The sequence below is a fragment of the Saccopteryx leptura genome, chromosome 6 (assembly GCF_036850995.1).
Source record: "Saccopteryx leptura isolate mSacLep1 chromosome 6, mSacLep1_pri_phased_curated, whole genome shotgun sequence".
NCBI lineage: Eukaryota > Metazoa > Chordata > Mammalia > Chiroptera > Emballonuridae > Saccopteryx > Saccopteryx leptura.
Window position 1 is genome coordinate 189804218 of NC_089508.1, and position 20160 is coordinate 189824377.

At 53.0% G+C, this 20160-nt stretch overlaps 1 protein-coding gene and 1 long non-coding RNA gene across 4 annotated transcripts in view; one reads left to right on the forward strand and one right to left on the reverse strand.

Annotated features, from left to right (window-relative positions):
- The window catches only part of LOC136407727 (uncharacterized), a 362146-nt gene that overhangs the window by 228487 nt on the left and 113499 nt on the right, over positions 1-20160 (forward strand). The window lies entirely within an intron of this gene.
- On the reverse strand, positions 2758-9262 carry LOC136376887 (uncharacterized). The gene is made up of 3 exons (XR_010746252.1): positions 9137-9262; positions 5438-5517; positions 2758-3869 (listed from the first exon to the last, which is right to left on the reverse strand). It is a non-coding gene; the product is annotated as an uncharacterized lncRNA (long non-coding RNA).

The following is a 20160-nucleotide window of genomic DNA, read 5'->3' on the forward strand; positions in this document are numbered from 1 at the left end:
ACTGTGAATGGAGACCATGATAAAGTATGTCCCTCAGGGTCCTGGAAGGAAACAGAACTTCATCCAGCTGATTCCATTGAAGAGATTTTCAGGAATGGACCAGTCACATAGGAACGGAAAATGAAGAGAACAAAGAATTTGTGGTGTCAGGGACTGTGATGCTAGGCTGCAAGTTAGGGTGTCCCCAGTGTCCAGGCCCCTTTGCAATCTGCCTTTGCAGCTGCTCCCATTCCGAGACGGAGTCCACTTTCCCACTCCTTGAATCTGGCCTCGTCTTGTGACTTGCTTTCGCCAATAGGATGTGCCTGAAATGGTATTGTCAGATGTCCTAAGCAAGACTTCTAGAAGCCTTGAGACTCCCGCCTTCCCCTCCTTGGAAAGCGCCCTGAGACTTCCATGTAAAGAAGTCTGGTCTGGTCTCACGGGCAACGAGAGGTCATGTGCAGGAAAGTGGAGGCAGCCAGCCAACAGCCAGCCACCAGCCAGCACCAACTGCCGGTCAGGTCATCCGCCTCGTCAGGCTGCTGTATGATGTGATTCCCGAAGACCAGCAGAAGAACTGCCCAGCTGAGCCCAGCCCAAGCTGCAGAATCACCTGGCAATCAGTGATGATAGTTGTAAATGACTAAGTTTGGGGGTGATTTGTTACACGGCAGTAGATAACAGATACAAGTCATGAAAGTAGGAGTCATTACTATCCCCAGGGCCAGTTTCTTCAGACCACACTTGATTTCTTGAAGAAGGAAAAATAATTTCAGACAGCTGTTTGTCATTGGTTTCCCTGAGTTCTGCATGGGTAATTTTCTCCACAGTCCATGCCATGCTCAGCATTGCCCGGACACCCACCACCCCATGAAATACGAAACGGGAGAGCACAGTGCAGCAGCCAGACCCAGGGACTTGACCTCTTATCACCTTCAATCATCCCCCCAAACTTTGCAAGCATGCCCGAGGCACCGTGCTGGTGAGCACTGGTCTCCTGGGCCCGCCAGCCCTCCAGAACCCCTGTCCTACAAAATCCTACTGGCTGTGATCACCAGATGACTGCCAAGGCTGTAAGCTGCAGGGACAAGGGACTTTGGTGTGGCCGGTGGACACCAAAGGTCTGCTCTCAGGCTTGGAAGGAACCAGGAGGGATTTCTTTTCCATCCCTTCCCTCACGGCAGCGGGACAAATGAAACCACGTTTTCAAAACTGCCCTTTCATAGGTGGCAAGGTGGGCTGGGTGATCTGGTGACAATTCAAGCTTCATTCTGAAACTGTGTGTGAGATTGTCATCTTCCTGTTGCTTTACCCTGAAATGATGTCAACAGAAAGGAGAGCAGCCCAGCTTTAGAGATTAGCGAGCAGGGCTCCCGGGAGGGATGGGCTTCTCCGGGCGCAGGGGCGCAGAGCAGGAGGAAGAAGCCCAGGGAAGGCTGGAAGCGGGCTGACTGGGGCAGGAGAGTTTGCAGAAAAACCTGGAGGAGGAATCAAGACACAGGAACCCCTTAGCTTCTCACAGAGGAGCCCAGAGGAGGAGCCGGCTGAAGTTGGGAGAACAGAGGAGGCAGCCGCCTGAACAGGGCAGGGCGGGATTGTGTGCTCCCAGCCAGCTCTTCTCAGTCCGAGGTGGCCCTGACTCTGCCAAGGGGCGGGGACCTCTTGGATGGTAACCCCCATGTTGGAAAAGCAGTAGAAAGACTGAGAAAGGAGCCCCTCTCCTGGGAGACAGACCTAATAGCCCCATTTCATCTCGGGCCCTAGGACGACGCTGGGGCCCTGTTTCGGGGGGGGGGGGGGGGTGATTCCCTCACGAGACCCGCGTGGAGAGGCCGCACAAGCGGTGACATCTATCACGCAGTGATAAGCAGGGCTCCGCTGTTTCCGGTGCGGAATCCAGCCCCATCCATCCTCCTCAGCGACAGGCCCCGGGCAACACCCTGCTTTTCCCATCCACGGCTGCAGGACAATGACGCCGGTTCTCATTGTGCTTCCAGACCCCGGGGACCCAAGGGATAAGGCTTTCTTTCCTGCCAGAGATAGGGAGAGGCTGGGTGAGCCAGGCCGGCTTTCAAGACAAAGGCTTCCCCTGCCTCCGGCTGAATAGGTGTGGAGAGGGACGAGGACAAGGGACAGAGGCAGCCTGGAAGCCCCCGCATCTAGGCCAGCAGGAGCATTCAGCCGGAGAGCTGACATTTGCCTATTGACCTCTTATCGGCGTTGTGGAGTCGCGGGGGCCTTTGTGCGGCAGAATCGGGAAGGAAGGCCCAGCCTCGCCGGCCAGTCCGCCTCGGCTCGGTGCCCGGGCACCCGCCATTAGCATCTCCCTGACTGACATCCGACTGATATCTTCATTTCACTTTGGTGAACAGGCCACCTCAGGGGCCAAGGTGACAGTGACCTCTGGCGCTGCACGCGGCACGGGATCCTCCCTGGAGACCCCGGTAGAAGCACTTCACATGGGCTAGGGCTCCTATTTCCCATCCCCACCACCCTGATGAGTGCTGACAAAAAAAAAAAAGAAAGAATAAATAAATAAAGAAGTGTGGTGCAGGACAGACCACAGGCAGAGAAAGAGAGAGGAGGAAGGGCTGGGGGTGGGGTGGGGAGGGTGTTCAGTGAAGCGGGGGGTAGGGGATCAGGAGTCGGGGGTCGGGGGAGAAAGGAGGTCTGACTTAGAAGGTTGCCTTTGCTTCTCTGCCACGAAGAGAAATGCAGCTGCCCAGGCAACGCTGCGAGCGGCAGCCCGGCTATTAATAAGCCGGAGCACGTGGCCGGCCAAGCTGCTGCCTTTCTGACGTGCGGAAAGGATCTCCTGTGTGGAATGGCTCGGAGGCTCCGATTTTTTGCAAAGACAAGTAAATATAGATTCTTGGGGGCGAGAGTGGGGAAGGGCGTAGGCGGAATGCAAGCCTGCGCCACGATGCCGTTTAATCCTGAACCTTCCGCAGGGGCCGGCTCTCACGCTGTCGGCACGTGTGTTGGAGCGTGTACGGCGCGCTGGGGGGGGGGGGGGAAGGTATGCGTTCCGGAAACGGCAGAGCCCTCCCCGCTGCCCTGTTGCTACACAGCTCGGAGGAGAGTTGGAATGCCAGGCCTGGGAGTTGGCAAAGGCCCCGGAGGCTGGACTAGGCCTATTTTAATCTCTGGGAGGAAATGGGAGGCAGTCTCATGGACCCGTTTAGGATGCCTGGGGTGACAGGTAACATAACCCCCAACTTCAAAGGGTTTAAACACAGAGGAAGATCCCTGATGTAAGATAGAGTGTCTCCAGGGCTGGTTAACTCCATGGTTTTTCATATTAACAAGCGTTCGATTTCCTTCTGTCCTCCTGCTCTGGCCTCCTAGGCCTATCATTCCGGACGTAGGCCGCTTTCCTCAAAGTGCCAAGGTGGCTGCCATAGTCCTGGTCGTCACACTCAGATGCAATAAGTTTTTGCCAGAGACAAAAAGAGACTGGCTTTGTTTGTTTGTTTGTTTGTTTGTTTTAAGAGCGGATGTCAGATTGCCCCAGGGTCCTGCCGCAGGTCAGAACTGTCACATGCAGTTTTGGACTCATCATTGCCTGAAGGAATGGGGCTGTGTGTTTGGCTTGGACGAATGGGGTTTTAATCCTGAGCCGGGGGAGAGGGTGACTTTGTCTAAGGAGTGGAAGCCTGAGTAATGTTGGGGTTCCATTTTCAGCTGGAAAATGTGTCACTCTGCCTTCACTTCCCACCGGTCACGCACCTCTGTCCCTGTTTATTTTTGCTGAACTGTCTCTCAGTCTCCCCACAGGGAGGAATCTCCTCTCGGTCTCTTGACTTCAGTCGGTTTTATTTAGCATCTTGCTGGCAGCTGCTGGTGGTCTGATCCCTGTGCTGATTTTATTCGCGAGTTGCCTTTCACTGCAAGTGATTGAAATCTTTTGAAATAATCCAAAGTAATGAAAGATTATTTAAAAAAAAAACAGGCCCTGGCCGGTTGGCTCAGTGGTAGAGCGTCAGCCTGGCATGCAGAAGTCCCGGGTTCGATTCCCGGCCAGGGCACACAGGAGAAGCGCCCATCTGCTTCTCTGCCCCTCCCCCTCTCCTTCCTCTCTGTCTCTCTCTTCCCCTCCCGCAACGAGGCTCCATGGAGCAAAGATGGCCAGGGCGCTGGGGATGGCTCCTTGGCCTCTGCCCCAGGCGCTAGAGTGGCTCTGGTCGCGGCAGAGCATCGCCCCCTGGTGGGCAGAGCGTCGCCCCTGGTGGGCAGAGCATTACCCCTGGTGGGCGTGCCGGGTGGATCCCGGTCGGGCGCATGCAGGAGTCTGTCTGACTGTCTCTCCCCGTTTCCAGCTTCAGAAAAATACAAAAAACAAAACAAAAAACAAACAAACAAAAAAAACCACAATGACTTTTCTGACTGTGATTCCATAGTAAAGATCATCTCTAAATCTCCTTCTAGCTTAATGACCTGACCTTGGGAACACAAACCAAGTGCTAGGCTTCGCCTCTGACACACTCTGTAATTTGGGATAAAAATGGATTCCTCTCTGGGCCTCAGAATCTCAATCCAACCATTGGTTGGGGCGGGTCAGATTTGGGATAGCACATCACGTCACCTGAGTGGCTGAAGCTGCCTGGAGCACTCTGTTAAGGAGGACTCAAACGCTCAGTGGGGAAAGTACTGTGATCCACTGGTGATGTCTGCCAAGGGCACGGGAGGCGAGAGCGGGAGGCTTGGAGGACCTTGAAGAGCCTTCTAGCTCTAACACTCTTTGGCTATTATTTTCTCCTTCTCCATAGTTTATACTGAGACTCTCAGGAGGCAGTCAGTCTAGTGTAGTTCGGAAATTGACCTCAGATGGCCCCGGTAGCTATGTGACCTTGGGCTTGTGTTTCTTTAAACACGACGTTGTCTTGTCACCAGGATTTCTCCATGGATACGGAGCCAGAAATAAAAATCTCAGTCTGTGTCCATTTATTAAGGAGTGTATTCTGCTTTGTGCACTATAGGTATGGATTATAGGTAGGTATGAATATGGGTCTAGATACAGACATGTAGTGTGTGCATATAAATGCATGCACAGTTGTCTCTTGGTAGTGACGGGGGTTCATTCCAGGACTCCCCTTGGATACCAAAACCCAGGGATGCTCAAGTCCCTTATATAAAATGTAAAGAATTTGCATGTAACCTATATTTGCATATAGCAGGGTGTGCCCACACACCACTTCGTTTGCATGGATTCAGTGTCATGCTTGATGTGGCAAATTCAAGTTTTGCTTTTTGAAACTTTCTGGGATTTTTAACCTTCTTTGGAATATTCCTGATCCTTGGTAGGTTGAAACCACAGATGCAAAACCCACAGAAATGGAGGGCCAAGTGTATATGTAACATACACACATATATATCCTCCTATGTCTAGAAAGTGTACCTAATGCAGACTAATTCATTCACTCAGTCATTCAACAGGTATCTGCAGCACACCTACTATGTGCAAGGCACTGTTGGGTGCTGGGGACACAGCAGGGAACAAGGCGGCCAGCCTCTGACCTCCTCAAGGAGTTCTTTCTAGGAGGAAAGAGAGACAATAAACAGATGAGTACACAATTTTCCCCTGTACATAAATGTAGGAACCTGAAGAGGGTGAGGGAAGAGCATTCTAGGCAGAGGGAACAGCAACTACAAATGCTCTGAGGCAGAAATGGAGTTGGCAGGTTCAAGGAAGAGCAAGGGGGCCAGAGTGGAAGGGACACGGTGCACAAGGGGAGGCATTGCGGGCAGGGAGGGTGGGAGGTCAGAGAGGCCAGGCCCTGCAGGGCTGCGACCCGGGCAAAGGTACGGATTGTGCTGCAAGTGGGACAGAGGCCAGCACGGCTTCCAGCAAGCAAGGCTGGGGGCGGGGTGGTCCTTCGGTTTGAAAGGCTCCCCTGGCTGCCGTGTGGCTGGAGGGCTGGAGTATTTGGGAGGCAGGATGGGACACAGGAAGGTGGAAGCCGGTAGCGGAGCCAGGAGGCGGGTGTAACAGCCAAGGCAACAGGGTGCGGGGCCTCCGGCCGGGTTAGCAGAAGGGGAGGTGGTGAGAAGTGGTCAGATTCCCGATGTGTTTCGTAGCTGGAGCCTGGAGGATTTGGGGATGGATTTTGTTTCAGGGATGACTCTTAGATTCTTGGCCTTGAGCAGCTGGTGAAAGGTGGCAGCAGTTGCTCTGAGGGAAAGACCGGGAGGAGCAGGTGTGGGGTGAGGAAATCAGCGTCCTGTTTGCACAAGTTAAGATGCCCAGTAGGCAGCTGCCAGGGAGCCCGGAGCTGGAGTTAGGGATTAACTATTATTTGCTAATATGTATTTTAGGACTCTGTGTCAGAGCCGAGGCTCAGCATTTTATATATGTCATGATCTCGTTGAATCCCCGTGACAACATTGCCGTCAGGTAATACCATCTTTTTACAGCATCTAAAACTCATCAGAACTGACGTGTTCTCATTTCAGATCTGCTAAGAGGTGAAACATTATACATCTGAGGATTGGTGAAATGTGGTGACACTGTTTCCATTTTTCAGATGATGAAACTGAGATTTAAGTATCTGGTTCCAGGTCTCAGAGCTAAAAATGGGTGCCCTTGGGGTTCCTGCTCTGGACCTTTCCTTGTTCCTTTTCCTGATACACACATGACGCTGAGCAGAATGACTCTCCTGAATGTGGTCGCCATCCTCTGTGTCATATACATGCCACATACATCCTACAGTGTGCTGTGCAGTGCAGGAAACACCATGGACACCCCCGTTCCATCATCAGGAACAGATGTGTGTTTTGGGGCTAAACATACACTTTGGTATATTATTGTGTAGCTTTTCAGACCGGACTCCCCTGGGCTCAAATTTGCATGTGTTAAAGCAAGGAAAAGGATAGTCTTAAGAATGAACAGCCTCAATCCTGTACAATTTAATCTTCCTTCCTTTGGGAAACCAAGGGGAGGTCAATTTTTCTCAATACTTACCCCATCATCTCCCCTGGTTTCCAAGGAAAACCAGCTGCAACACGCAAATCATGGGGCAGCTGCCCGTCGGGCACGTGTCTGTGCCTTTGGGGGTTTCACACATCAGCAGCTGCAGTTTTGGAACTTGGGGAAGGGGGTTTCCACCCCCTGCAAACTGAAGGCTACCCAGAGGAGACCTGCGAGGTGAGAGGCGTCTACAGCCTTCACTTGGGTCTCTGTCCCACCCGCAGAAGCTGAAGGTCGCCCTGGTTAGGGTCTCAGCAGAGAAAGGTTGGAAGATTTAGAACGGCGGTTCCTTTTGTGACCTGTGAAAAGTCTTTGATTGTCGTCGACCACTTATTTTCGTCTTAGGGACTTGTCAATTCAAGGACAGCAAGATTAGTTAGGTCTTATAAGGACTTAAAAAATTTAGACTTGTCAACGCAGTAACGTAAAACTAGACAGCCCAATTTAAAAGTGGGCAAATGACTCAAATAGACATTTCTCCACAGAAGATATAAAAATGACCAAATAAGCACATGAATAAAGACTTAACATCAGTAGACATTAGGGAAATGCAAATTTTAACCACAATGAGATACCGTGTCATACCCATGAAGGTGACTACTGTAAAAAAAAAATGAAGAAATAAAAATAAGTGTGGAGAAATTGGGAACCTTGTGCATTGTCAGTGTGAAGGGAAAATGGTGTGGTCATTGTGGAAGAAGGTACAGTGGCTCCCCCTCAAATTAAACATGGGACCGCCAGGAAACCTACCCCTTCCTGTTTAAGTACCGCATTTGTTATCAGAATATGTTATTATGTTGCACAACTCGAGGGGGCGGTACTCATGGTGTTCTCAGGAGCTGTGCTCTAAGAAATGGCCTCTGGGATTGTATCATCACAGCCCTGGTCCCCTGCCCTCTACACCCACCCTCCCCCCAGATGCTTGTTCCGACAGAGCTCTCTCTCTGAATGAAATTCCGACGCATTTCATCAGTTTGTTCTAGCCACGGACGTGAGTCTTTCTTCTTTGTCACGGGCTTTTATACTGGGTGGCATCCGATATCCTCCAGCGAGGGTCCGTGAATTGCTGATCGCTAGATACTCATACATAGATGAACCGTGAAAAGCACTGTGTGAGAGGGTGGCTAGGCGTTCTCATGAAGGATTAGATTCCACTGGGGGGGGTTGGCAACATAAGCCAGAGAGCATCCCGTCTCCAGGTGACCCGGCCCTGCAAGCCGAGGCCCAGCCTCTCTCTGACCACAGCGGGAAAGGAGTCCCTGCCTTCATCTCGGCGTGATCAGAATGAAACCACCTGGATCATCCAGAATCCCCTCCCCACATCCAGGTCCTTAACCTTAATCACGTCTGCCAAACCCCTTTGCCATGTGAGGGCACACATCCACAAGTTCCAGGGGTTAGGACATGGACATCTTTGGGGGTCATTGGCTCATTATTTTAGTGACCACATTAGCCTATGCCCTTTATTTCTCCAGTGTGTAGTCCAGGCCTGGAAACTAGTAGTTGCTTGTTAAGTTTGCCCAGTGAATGAAAGGCTACCATTTCTTGGACAGCTATTAGGTGATAGTGAGAAGTGCTCAATGTGTTTTCTCATTTGCTCTTTTATTATTATTATTATTGAGAGGGTGAGAGGCAGGGAGGCAGAGAGACTCCCGCATGTGCCCCAGCCAGGATCTAGCTGGCAAGCCCGCTACTGGGCAATGCTCTGCTTATCTGGGGCCGCTGCTGTTGCTCAGCAACCAAGCTATTTTTAGCATCTTGAGGTGAGGCCATAGGGCCATCCTTAGCACCCAGGACCAACTTGCTCAAACCATTCGAGCTATGACTGCAGGAGGGAAAGAGAGAGAAAAAGACAGAGAGAAACACCTGCTCACTTTTCCATATCAGCACTTCCTGTCCCTAGACTGGTGCACGGCACCCGCACAGGTCCTGGAGGATTCCAGGAGGAAGCATTGTTATTTTTATAAGAAAGATAAGACTCTGAAATTCTCCTGGGATATAAATAGTCTCCAAGGCCCTTTAGAGTTACTTTGATCTGAATCAGAAATGAAAATGAAATAACAGCTGGGCAGAAGAGAGAGTCTCAAATCCTTTGAGCAAAAAATAAAATAAAATACAAAAGGAAGAACAAAAAATACATTTGAGTGTCTCCTAGACCGCCTGCGTGAAGAAATAACAAAACCTTACCCTTGAAGTAGCAAGAGAGAACCCTGGAGAGCTTCACTTGACACAGTTACTGGAAATGCTTCTTCATGGCTCAGGGGAAAAAAAAGAATATTTCAAATAGATCTACCTTTTTTATTTATTTTTTTCCCTTAGCATGCTTATAACTCCTGGTAAAGCCAACAACCCATTTTTCAACTCTTTTTGATGCTACTCATCCTGTGGTTAATAATTTCCAGTTTACCCAGCAGGCTACGCAACCTCCCTTTCCTGGGAAAAGTATCTGCGCTGCCGGTGGCAGTGAACCTGTCCCCTCGGCAGTGGGCCCAGCCCTCCAGGCCCCTGCGCGTGCTTTCGCACCGGGCACCTCCCACAGGGTCAGGAATGGTGACTCAGTGCTCTGCACAGGGGAGAGAGGGCTGTCTCCCAGAACGGTGAGGCGCTTCTTTATAATCAGGCCACGAGAAGAATTTTCTCCTTGTTTCCTGGAATATCACTGGAAAAGGACATTTTGTCTGCTGCTATTGATGCATACCTAGTCTGAACAAATCCCCCAAGCTCTTCTTCTCTCCCAACCCCCTTGTCAGGGCTGGCAATTTGAAAACACCGGACAATATTGAAAGCCAAGAATTGAGTACCGGAGCTACACCAGCTGCAGCCACCATCCAGGGGGTTGGCTTTGCTACCCTTCATGACCCTGAGAAGTGTTTCCATTGGGAGTGGCAGGAGGGAATTTGGGGAAAGTGGGCTAGTATAATCAGAGGGCACATCCCTGCAGCCTGTAGCATCCCCACCTGCCTGCACCCCCTCGCTAGGGGCACATCTTTGCCCGGGAGCCTTGCTCTCACCAACCTTGCAAGCGTGCGGAGTGGGCTGCGGACAGGCTTGGTGAGTTTCTGATCGTCTTCTGCCCAGTGGATGTGAATGAACCAAAGGCTTCAAAACGAACCAGCTGCCTCCAGGGTGTTCCTGCAGCCTGTACCTGCAACTTCCTGTTTACAAGTCAGTGTGGGAAGTCCCCTGGGACGAGTCCTGCCATTTCCTTTCTACTTCCTCTGAGATCCCTCACGTGTTTCCCTCCTGCTGCCTGGAAAACTAATATGCTGGAAACAGGAGCTTGACTAGGAAGACTGCTCAGAAAACACCAGGCCTGCGAGCTGGGGCTGCGTCGCAGGTTGACCTGAGCCTCCATCTTCGGCTCTCTAAGTTTTTGTATCCCAGTGCGGGCTCACAAGTCATCCCACACGGGGTCTAAGGGGCTCAGCCATAGGGAGTGAGGAAAGGTATCTAAACCCTGCCGCCCTCACCCAGCCACCCTGGGTGTCCCTTGCTTACACAGTTCCCTTTCTGGGACTGAAATGAGCAGTTAGGCATGCTTGAAGGACTTGCTACCTTTATCAGGGGGACGCCAGGCAAGTGGTCATCCCAAGAAGACCCGAATGTCCTGGAGGATGGTCCTTCCAGGCACCCAGGTGTTGGGAGTGGTGGCACCTGGGCTTCAGGGCCTCTCTTGCTTGTTGTGGGGGTGTCACCAGCAGCACCCTCCCTGAGAGCTTGTTAGAATGCAGAGTCTCAGGCCCTGCCTGGACCCAGGGATCTGAATCTGCATTGTAACAGCCCCACCCCCACTCCGGACAATTCCTGTCCACATTCAAACTGGAGAAGCCCTGTCCTAGAGGACCCGGCCCCGTGTCCCCATTAGGAGGACGCCTGTGCTGACTTTGGACAATTTGTGCTTTTAAAAATCTCACGGGCGCTTGACTCTGGCCATTGATCTTGTTTCTTTGCTAAGAAAAGCAGATTTCGTTCAGCTGAAGTGTTTGGCTTATTTGGCTAAAGCCGTGCCCCATTTCAGAGACTTAGGAAGTACACAGTGAGGAGAAGAGTCTCGCATGAACACGCTGTGTCCAGGGTGGCCAGGCAGGTGACAGTGAGTGTGTGAAGGGGGCTGGGTGGGCCTGGGGGACTGGGTAGCAGCTGTCCTGGCTGTAGGAGCAGCTGCTTTTCAACCTGTCCTGTATCATGCAGGGACCCCCACTCAGATGGGCCGTTTATGCTATTTTTCAAGAGAAGCTTGAGTTTGATGTCTTTTTTTTTTTTTTTTTTTGAAAATCACATAATATTGGCAATTAAGACTTTAAAAGGAAAGAAAGAAAACATGGGGTAAGCCTAACCAAGCAAGCCACGGGGCATGTTGGAACCCTGTGGCTACCACCTCAGCTGAGTCCCTTCACTGGGTGAGGTCTCAGACTGGTGGGGGAGATGGAGAATTCCAATAAAATACTGCGAGAGAACATATGAGACTGGAGCCCCACAAAGGGCACTGAGTTCTATGTAAGGGCTTCTTCTTCTTTTTTTTTTTTTTTTCTGAAGCTGGAAACGGGGAGAGACAGACAGACTCCCGCATGCGCCCGACCGGGATCCACCCGGCACGCCCACCAGATGCGATGCTCTGCCCACCAGGGGGCGATGCTCCGCCCCTCCGGGGCGTTGCTCTGCCACGACCAGAGCCACTCCAGCGCCTGGGGCAGAGGCCAAGGAGCCATCCCCAGCGCCCGGGCCATCTTTGCTCCAATGGAGCCTTGGCTGCGTGAGGGGAAGAGAGACAGAGAGGAAGGAGAGGGGGAGGGGTGGAGAAGCAAATGGGCGCTTCTCCTATGTGCCCTGGCCGGGAATCGAACCCGGGTCCCCTGCACGCCAGGCCGACGCTCTACCGCTGAGCCAACCGGCCAGGGCCTGTAAGGGCTTCTTTATTCCAGCTGTGCATTCATTATTTAGAAGTGTTTTTTGACACCCCCCCCCCCCTACCGTAAGCCAGCTTGTATGCTGAGACTCAGGGTAAAACAGACAACAGGACAGACACAGCCCCTGCCCTTAGAAATATGCACGCTAGAAAGAGGGACAGAGAAGCTAGGTTGTGGAAATGGTGTTCTATGCAGGGAGACTTGCATGTGCAAAGGTCCTGAGGTGCAAACAGCATGTTGTAGGTGGGGAGCTACAACCGGATCTGTGCTAAGGGAGCCTGCAGTGGGTGAACTGAGGAAGAGCTGTGAGGTGAGGCTGGGAGGACGGAACCAGATGACAGAAGACTATTCTGCTTGTACAGTTAAGGATCTTGAACTTGGACCCACAGGTTTTGAAGGGTCATTACTAGGGAAATGATGTGGCTGGAATTCAGTTTTACTAAATTCACACTAGCTGTTAAGGGGAGGATGGATGTAATGAGCAGGGAGTTGGGAAAATACCAGAATTCCAGAGAGCAGTCAGGGGGAACTTGGGCAGTCATCCAGGAGTGGTGATGCGGGGAGGGAGAGGTGGGCGTGGGGTTTGGGGTAGGGGTGGGGTTGGGCTGCTAGGTTAAGGCACACCAGGTATTCCTGAGGTGGGGCCATGGGATAGGTCATAGGTTGGCCCTACCTGAGAGGTCTCTGACCAAGACCCTGAGGTTCCCACGTGCTGGACCACACCAGGGGACACACGACTGGGCACAGCCCCTCTTGGGAGTGTCGTCCATATCTGTGTGTCATTGGCGTAAGTAGGGAGGAGCTCAGACCGGACAGGCAGAATGGCCCAGTGATTCATGTCTGGTCACTTCTACCTGTACTAAAAGAGTTGATAAATTCATAGCATTTTTAAAAAAGTTTTAAATTTATTTATTCATTTTAGAGAGGAGGGAGGGGGAGAGAGAGAAAGAGAGAAAGGGGGGAGGAGCAGGAAGCATCAACTCCCATATATGCCTTGACCAGACAAGTGCAGGGTTTCGAACCGGCAACCTCAGTGTTCCCAGGTTGATGCTTTATCCACTGCGCCACCAGAGGTCAGGCAAATTCATAGCATTGAAGAGTTTTATAGCTGGAAATGGCTTTCGAGGTTGCTGGGGCCAGCATTTCCCCAAGTGCAGGGCAGGTTGCGATGATTACTTGTGTCTGCAAGAACAGAGGGGCGGGGCGCTGAATGACATTGAGTTAACCAGCCAGGGGGACTGCATTCCCCTTCGCTTCTCCTTCCATCCTTGTGAGTATGGATGAGAAAGTCTCGCCTTGGTAAAGTCGCACCTAGGCGCTGGGTGTCTTTAACTCCGTCCAGAACACTTGCTAGCTAATCCCCCGCCCACACACTCACACCGCTCACCCCCAGACCTCAGCCCCAGTCTTCAGGAAGTGACAGGTCCCACCAGAGGCGTCAAACCCTGTTGGTTTCATTTTATTTGTGCAGCTGTCTTCTTTGGTTAAGGTAGCGTTACACATGTTTGTTTAAGTTAGTGGTCTGAGTTTTTAAAGGGGGGCTGTTTTAGAGACACGTGTATTAAGTCAGGGATCATGTAGGCTTCTGTGTCTGGGACACCTTGTGAAGGGTGAAGGAGGTGACGAAAAGAGGGTGACCCTCCCACTGCGTGGAAGGAACCACAGCTGGGCAGGGCCTCGCCCACCCGGGGCGGCAGCGAGGAGCAGTCTGCTCTTCTCTCCCGCGGCCTTAGGGCTGCTCCCCGCTTCCTCTGTTGTTTATGCGTCTGGGAGCTGAGCTCTGATCAGTGAAACTCTCCAGTAGGACAGGTCCCTTTCCTCCTGTCTTCTAGGACATGGCTGTACCTTCAGATTTTGTTCTGGACTTGAGACTCCCCAGCCTTTGGTCTGGGCAGCAGGTGCCTGCCTGCCCCGGAGGGGACTCCCGCTGCCCAGCTGGGCACCTGTGGCTCTGACTCCTGGTGCTGCCTCTCTGTTTCTCTCTATGTGATCCCAACTCTCCCAAACTCAGGGGAGCTGTCACCTCCTCTCGGACGGTTCCCCGGGTCCCCCAGGCTGGAGTGCCCCCACCCTGTGACCTCAGCCCCGGCTCCTCTCTGCTTTAGTGGCATTTGTCACAGGAGATTGTCATTCTCTAGTTACTCATCTGTCACCCCATATGGTATGTGCTCCTTGAAGGCAAAGATGGTGTCATCCTTAATGTGGCGCCCCGGAGCCGGGGCCTAGCACATAGAAGTCCTGCAGTGAAGTTTGCCGGACAATATAACAAGAACAGTGATGGCTACTTACTGAACACTCGCTCTGTCAGACATTATGTGATAAACTTCATGATATCAACCCCCTCCAGAGTTAGGAAAACTCCCTTCCCCAGTTTATGAGTGAGGATACTGAGATCAGAGATTTTAAGTCTCTTGCTCAAGGACACCGAGCAAATGACAGAACTGTAACTTGGACCAAGGCAGGCTGCGGAGCCCCTGTTCTCAGGAAGTTATCGGAGGGCACATGTGGTGGCAATCTATAACTCTGTCTCTTTCTACAGACATGTGTGTGCACACACATGCATATGCACACATACACACAACCACACATACATGTACACAAATATGTGCACACAACCACATGCATGTGTGCATACAAGTGCACACATATGTGCACACATGTGTATCTATAACCACACATGTGTACACACAAAGCACTGCCCACATGTGCACACATGTGCACATGCACACACACACACAGTGAGGCTGATGCACAAGTTCCTGTCCTTCCTGCTACTCCCTCTTGGCTGTTGGCAGACGTGGCCTCTGTCCCTCTGACCCCGGCTGTGGCTGCCTGCGGGCTCATGTACCCTCACCACTGCAGACGTGCCAGGCAGCCCACCATGCCCGGCTGCCCACCGGGAGCCCATTAGTCAAGTCATCATCCTACAGCAGGAATTACGCCTTCACGTGGCAGTTCTCAGGCCCAGCTGCCAGGCCCGTGTGCAAATCTGTGCTGATTTGATTAGCTGGTTTAGTCATCGCTACTGATGGGAGCGGGCTGAGGCCACCAAATGACATTCTGCTGCCTGTGACTCTGTAATCGCTTCTGGAAGAAATATTATGTTAATATCTCACACAGGAGCTTCTGCTCCCACGGGGCGATGGGGCATCCAGGCCCCGGGCCATATGGTGCAGCCGAGGTCCTCCTCTGTAATCCTGGGTAATTGAAATCCTCCGCCTCCTTCGGACGTGGGTGGGTCGCAGAGGGCCCTCTGGCAATTTACTCACCACTAGTCCTTATTGGAACATTATCTGGAGTGTGATGGCCAGGTGGGCGGGGATTCATGCCAGAGAAACTGGACCCCCTTTGAAGAACAAAAATCCCTGGCGTGTGATTGTTTAAGGAGGAAACGAACAACAACAGTGTGACCACCATGAGCTCTTCCAATGTTTCAGGCACTGAGATCGGTGCACTGGGCCCTGGGAGAACTGCAAGTCAGGCATTACTCCCATTTCAAAGATGAGCAAGTTGAGGCTCCTAGAGCGAGAGCAGCCAAGTTTCCCAGAAGCCAGGGCCACCAACCAGAAGTGGAGGCAGCGGGACTTCTCCCAGGTCTGTCTGAGCCCAAGCCAGAATGTTGACCCCCAGATGGCTACCACATAGCATAGTGCCTTGCCATCCTGAGCTAGTCCCAGAAACACCTGGAGGTCTCTTCAGAACGAACAAGGGGCTGGGCCCCGCCCTTAGAGTTATGATGCCGTAGATCTGGGGTATAACCAGAGAATCTGCATTTCTTAGCAAGTCCTTGGGGGAGGCTGACGCGGCTGGCCCGGGAACCCCACTTTGAGAACCGCTGACCTGGAGAGTCGCTGCTGTAAGCCCCGCACTCCCCAGGTATACGAGGTGGGCCTTTTCACCCACATTGCTTTGAAGAGGAAACTGAGGCTTGGATAGCTGAATTTGTTTTTCTTAGTGGGTAGGTGGGATGTGAAAGGGGGTGACTTGCCCACAACAAGAAGGTCAACAGAGCTAGGACTCAGCCAAAGATAGGGCCTCAGGGAGGCAGGTGTTACATTTTGATTTTGCCTCCATTAGAAAACACACAGGAAGCAGGGGTAGCGTGTAGCGTGCTTGCTCCTAAGGGGTTGTCGCTGCTCTGACCCTAGGACGTTGCTCCACTTGTCCTGCAGGTCTGGGCCTGGGTCACGTGTTACTATTCCTGAGCCGCTGCCGATACAGTATTATTAACTAGAATCCTTGGTTTATATGTGGGTTCTCTCTCTGTGTCTACGCTCCTATGGTTTTGCACAAATGCATAGTGTCTTTATCCACCAACACAGTATCGCACGGAGTAGTGTCATTGCCCTAAAATGCCCTGTGCCCCCCCCCAGCCCTCCCTTCCCCTCCCCCTCCCCGGGACCCCTGCTTTCTTCACTTTTCCTTCAGCCCATTGTATTGTAGTTTGCTTAACTGGGGGGTTGTTTGAAGGAAGCCTGCCTCCCTGCTGGGCTGTGGGAACCTTCGTGAGAGCCATCGCTACCCCAGACTTCTTCCACACCGCAGTTCGACACCAGGCAGGACGTACTGGCTGCTCAGAAACACTTTGATGAATGAATGAATGAATGAATGAATGGGTGGATGAGAAGGACCGTGGAAGGAAGACAGGAAGCTGGAGGGCTTCTGGCACTGGTTGGAGGGAGGGGTGTCAGGATGGAAGATGGAAGCACCCCCCAACCCCCCAATTCATTTTGCCCGTCCCACTCACCTCCCTATTAGAAAAATGAAACAGCGAAGAGAACTGTCCCTGAGCACAGCGGCTGTCCCACACTGGGGACCATCCCGGGCTCAGTGCAGCCCTTCCTTACCCCGCCCCACCAACATGACAAGGATGACAGGCCCAAGGACATGATGTCACAGGAGCCCGGCTCCCGATGTGCCTCAACAGAGTCCGGTTCATCATCACTGTCTTCTCCATGTGGTGACTTTTAGAGTCACCTCCAGGTTCTTTGGCCCAGTAAATGATTAAGCGGTTAAATAAAGACGGGCTCATTAAGGAAACACGCTTCCCTGCGTATCTGCCCTGGTTACTCCTAAATTTAATCTGTCCGTGAGCCAATTTCCAGGACAAACACACTCTGTCTCTTTTTATCTCCAGAGCCTTAACCTTGAAGCCATTCACTGCCTGTGGCTTTTCCTGATGTCCCTCTCTTACCTCCCATCTCCTCTGAGGCCGGATGAAGAAGTCCTTCTCCCCCACCGCCATCCCCAGGCTGGGTGAAAGGCCAGCAGGTCCCGTGGGGCCCCCGGGGAGAGAGGGCAGGGCACTCGTAGGGCCCGTTTGCCAGCAGGCAGGGCCCGGCCATGAAAGCGCCCTTTCTTCTCTGTCACAAGGCCGCTCCGGCCACGGGGCCTGTGGCATAATCGGATTGAGTTTCCCTGGCGGACAGGTTGGCTTTGTTCTGCTGTTCAGAATTGCGTCTGCTTGACTTTCTGAGCCGCTTCTGGAACGCTCTCTGACCTGGTTTCACCGAGGACACAGAGGCCTTTGCCGGGGTCCACAGGGGAGTCTGAGGCGCTGGGCTGGGGGAGGGTTGGTGGGTCTTGGTGGTGGGGGGAAGGGGGGAAGACGGGCAGCCAGGAGCCCGGCCGGCCCCTGCAGGTTTTTCTCAGTCAAATCATGTGTCCCCTAACCTGTCTTCTGTTTCCCTTCCTCGTACCCTGAGCCAACTCCCCTTGGTGGGGAGGATACCACCTTTGTGGGCACCTGGAAGTTAGTGCTTGTAATCAGCAGGCCCACAGGGGACCCCTGTCCCATCAGGAGGCTCCGCCGCCCCCCTGAGCCGCCTGGCACGGCATAACGCCCACACTGCTGGTGGTCCGGGGCCCTCCACGGGTGAGGGGTGTGGAAGGAGGTTTAGCTGGTCAAAAATACCATCAAAACATTCCTTTGCCTGAGTGACAAATAAAAAAGCGATTAAAAGGGGAAATTCTTTCAGCCCGGTTGGATCCCGAGTGAAGACCTAGGCTTGCCCGAGAAGAAAGAGGTCCCTGAGGCTTCTTCCATTCCTTGGCACAGACAGGCCCCGGTGCTAGATGAAACCACCCCACAGCCCGTTGCCCTGCGGCCATCACCCCCGCCCCCAGTACCCTCCTGGGAACAGATGCCGCCTTTGTAGCTGTGGGCCGGGCCGTGACCCTCCCTGCGCCCAGGCCAGGGCCCACCTTCCCTGGGCCACTGGTACTGCTCCAGGGAGGACAGGTGCCCTGCGCTGAGCTCATTGGCACCCTTTCCTCCGGAGGGTTTGGTTGGTTGGTTGGGTTTGATTCTTTTTTTTTTTTTTTGTATTTTTCTGAAGCTGGAAACGGGGAGAGACAGTCAGACTCCACATGCACCCAACCGGGATCTACCCAGCATGCCCACCAGGGGCGACACTCTGTCCCCCAGGGGGCGATGCTCTGCCCCTCCGGGGGGCCACTCTGCCCCAACCAGAGCCACTCTAGTGCCTGGGGCAGAGGCCAAGGAGCCATCCCCAGCGCCCGGGACATCTTTTGCTCTAATGGAGCCTTGGCTGCGGGAGGGGAAGAGAGAGACAGAGAGGAAGGAGGGGGGGAGGGTGGAGAAGCAAATGGGCGCCCCTCCTATGTGCCCTGGCCGGGAATCGAACCCGGGTCTCCCACATGCCAGGCCCACGCTCTACCGCTGAGCCAACCGGCCAGGGCCAGGTTTGATTCTTTAACAGGATTTGGGGGATCTGTTAGAAGGGGAGACCCCATTTTTACCCCCTCCCAGGAAGAGGGAGAACACAGCCCCGATGGAGACGTCAAGGTGGGGCTGGGCAGCTTCTGATAGCGTTGGTCTCCCTGGGCCCAGTGGGCCCCCAGGCCGGCTTCCTGCCTGACTTGTCCAGATTTATGATGTCAGCCAGTCAGTCCCCCTCTGTGCTCGCCTTCATTCAAGTGCTGGTTCGTTTCCTTTCACGAAGGGACGCTGGCGGAGTCGGGACTGGGCAGGAGTTGGCTCTCTCCCTCTCCTAAGAGGTGGGCCCGCGGGGCGGTGGGGTGCGCACAGCCCGGCTGCTGGCTCAGAAGCCTGGTCTCGCCACATAACCGCGTGTGCTGCTCCGGGTTAGCTCCCCGACGTGCTGCCCCTCACTTTCTCCTCTGTAAAATGGGGATAATGTCATTCTGCCTCATGCCGTCGGGGCTAAAGATGGAGCTAATATGAACGGAGCGCGTCTGAACAGTGCCCGGCGGGCAGTCAGCTCAGTAGCTGCTCTTATCATCATCAACCTCGGGTTCAGGGGCCTGTGAACAGAGCGTTCCGGGGCCCCAGGAATGGAACAAACGCGGAGCGAAAGAGCGACACTCTCTTGTGACCTGATTAGTACCCAGCCAGAGGATTGCCCGGTCTTGCTGGCAGATGAGTCCTGGGAAGGGACTGGGGGCTGGCCCGGGCCTGCCTGCACAGGGCGGCCTCGTCCTCAGCTCCCAGCGGGCTGGCCCCGAGCCGACCTGCGGGCTGGTGGGTCAGAGAAGTGGGTAGAGCACGGGACCCTTCAGCGCAGCAGTTCATCCGAAGTATCCTCGAGAGGGAGGTACCCGTCCGCATGCGCGTGCGCTCCGGCAGGTTCTCACGTGAATGCCGTCACAGCGCTGTCCGGGAGGGTGGACAGCTGGCCACCCGGCAGGGGAATGAATGGCTAGAGAAGTGGGGGTGTAGTCACATCGCGGAATACACTAGATACCTTGTGAGTGTGAGTAACGCGCAGCCAGGGGCCCCCGCGTGGGTGAACCCGAGACTCACGACACTGAATTTAAAAATGCTAAGAGGCATTTTCTAGAAAACCAGAAAACAAGCAAATCAAACCCTATATTGTTTAGGGACACATTCATAGTTTGTAAAAAAAGAAAGAGAGAGAGAGAGAGAGAAGAAAAGAAAAAAGAAAAGAAAAGAAAAGAAAAGAAAAGAAAAGAAAAGAAAAGAAAAGAAAAGAAAGGAAAGGAAAAAATAAAGTATAAAGGCAGAGGAAGAGACCAAAATGCAATTCAGGGATTGGTCCACACATGGTGGGTGGGAGATGGTGGGGACTTGGTCACAGGTGTTTGTTTCGTTCTGATGCTTATAATTTAATATAAACTGCATGAAATATTTCATCGTAAAATGTTGCTTTCCCTATCTCTCCCTCCCCCTCCCTTTCTCCCTTTCTTGGTTTGTAATGAGCAAGGATAATTGTGCCTCTGAAAAGATAAATTAAAACACAGTTTTCAGAGCACTGGACTTGGAGTAAGCCGCTCCTGATCCCATTGTTTTTGCCGGGGTGC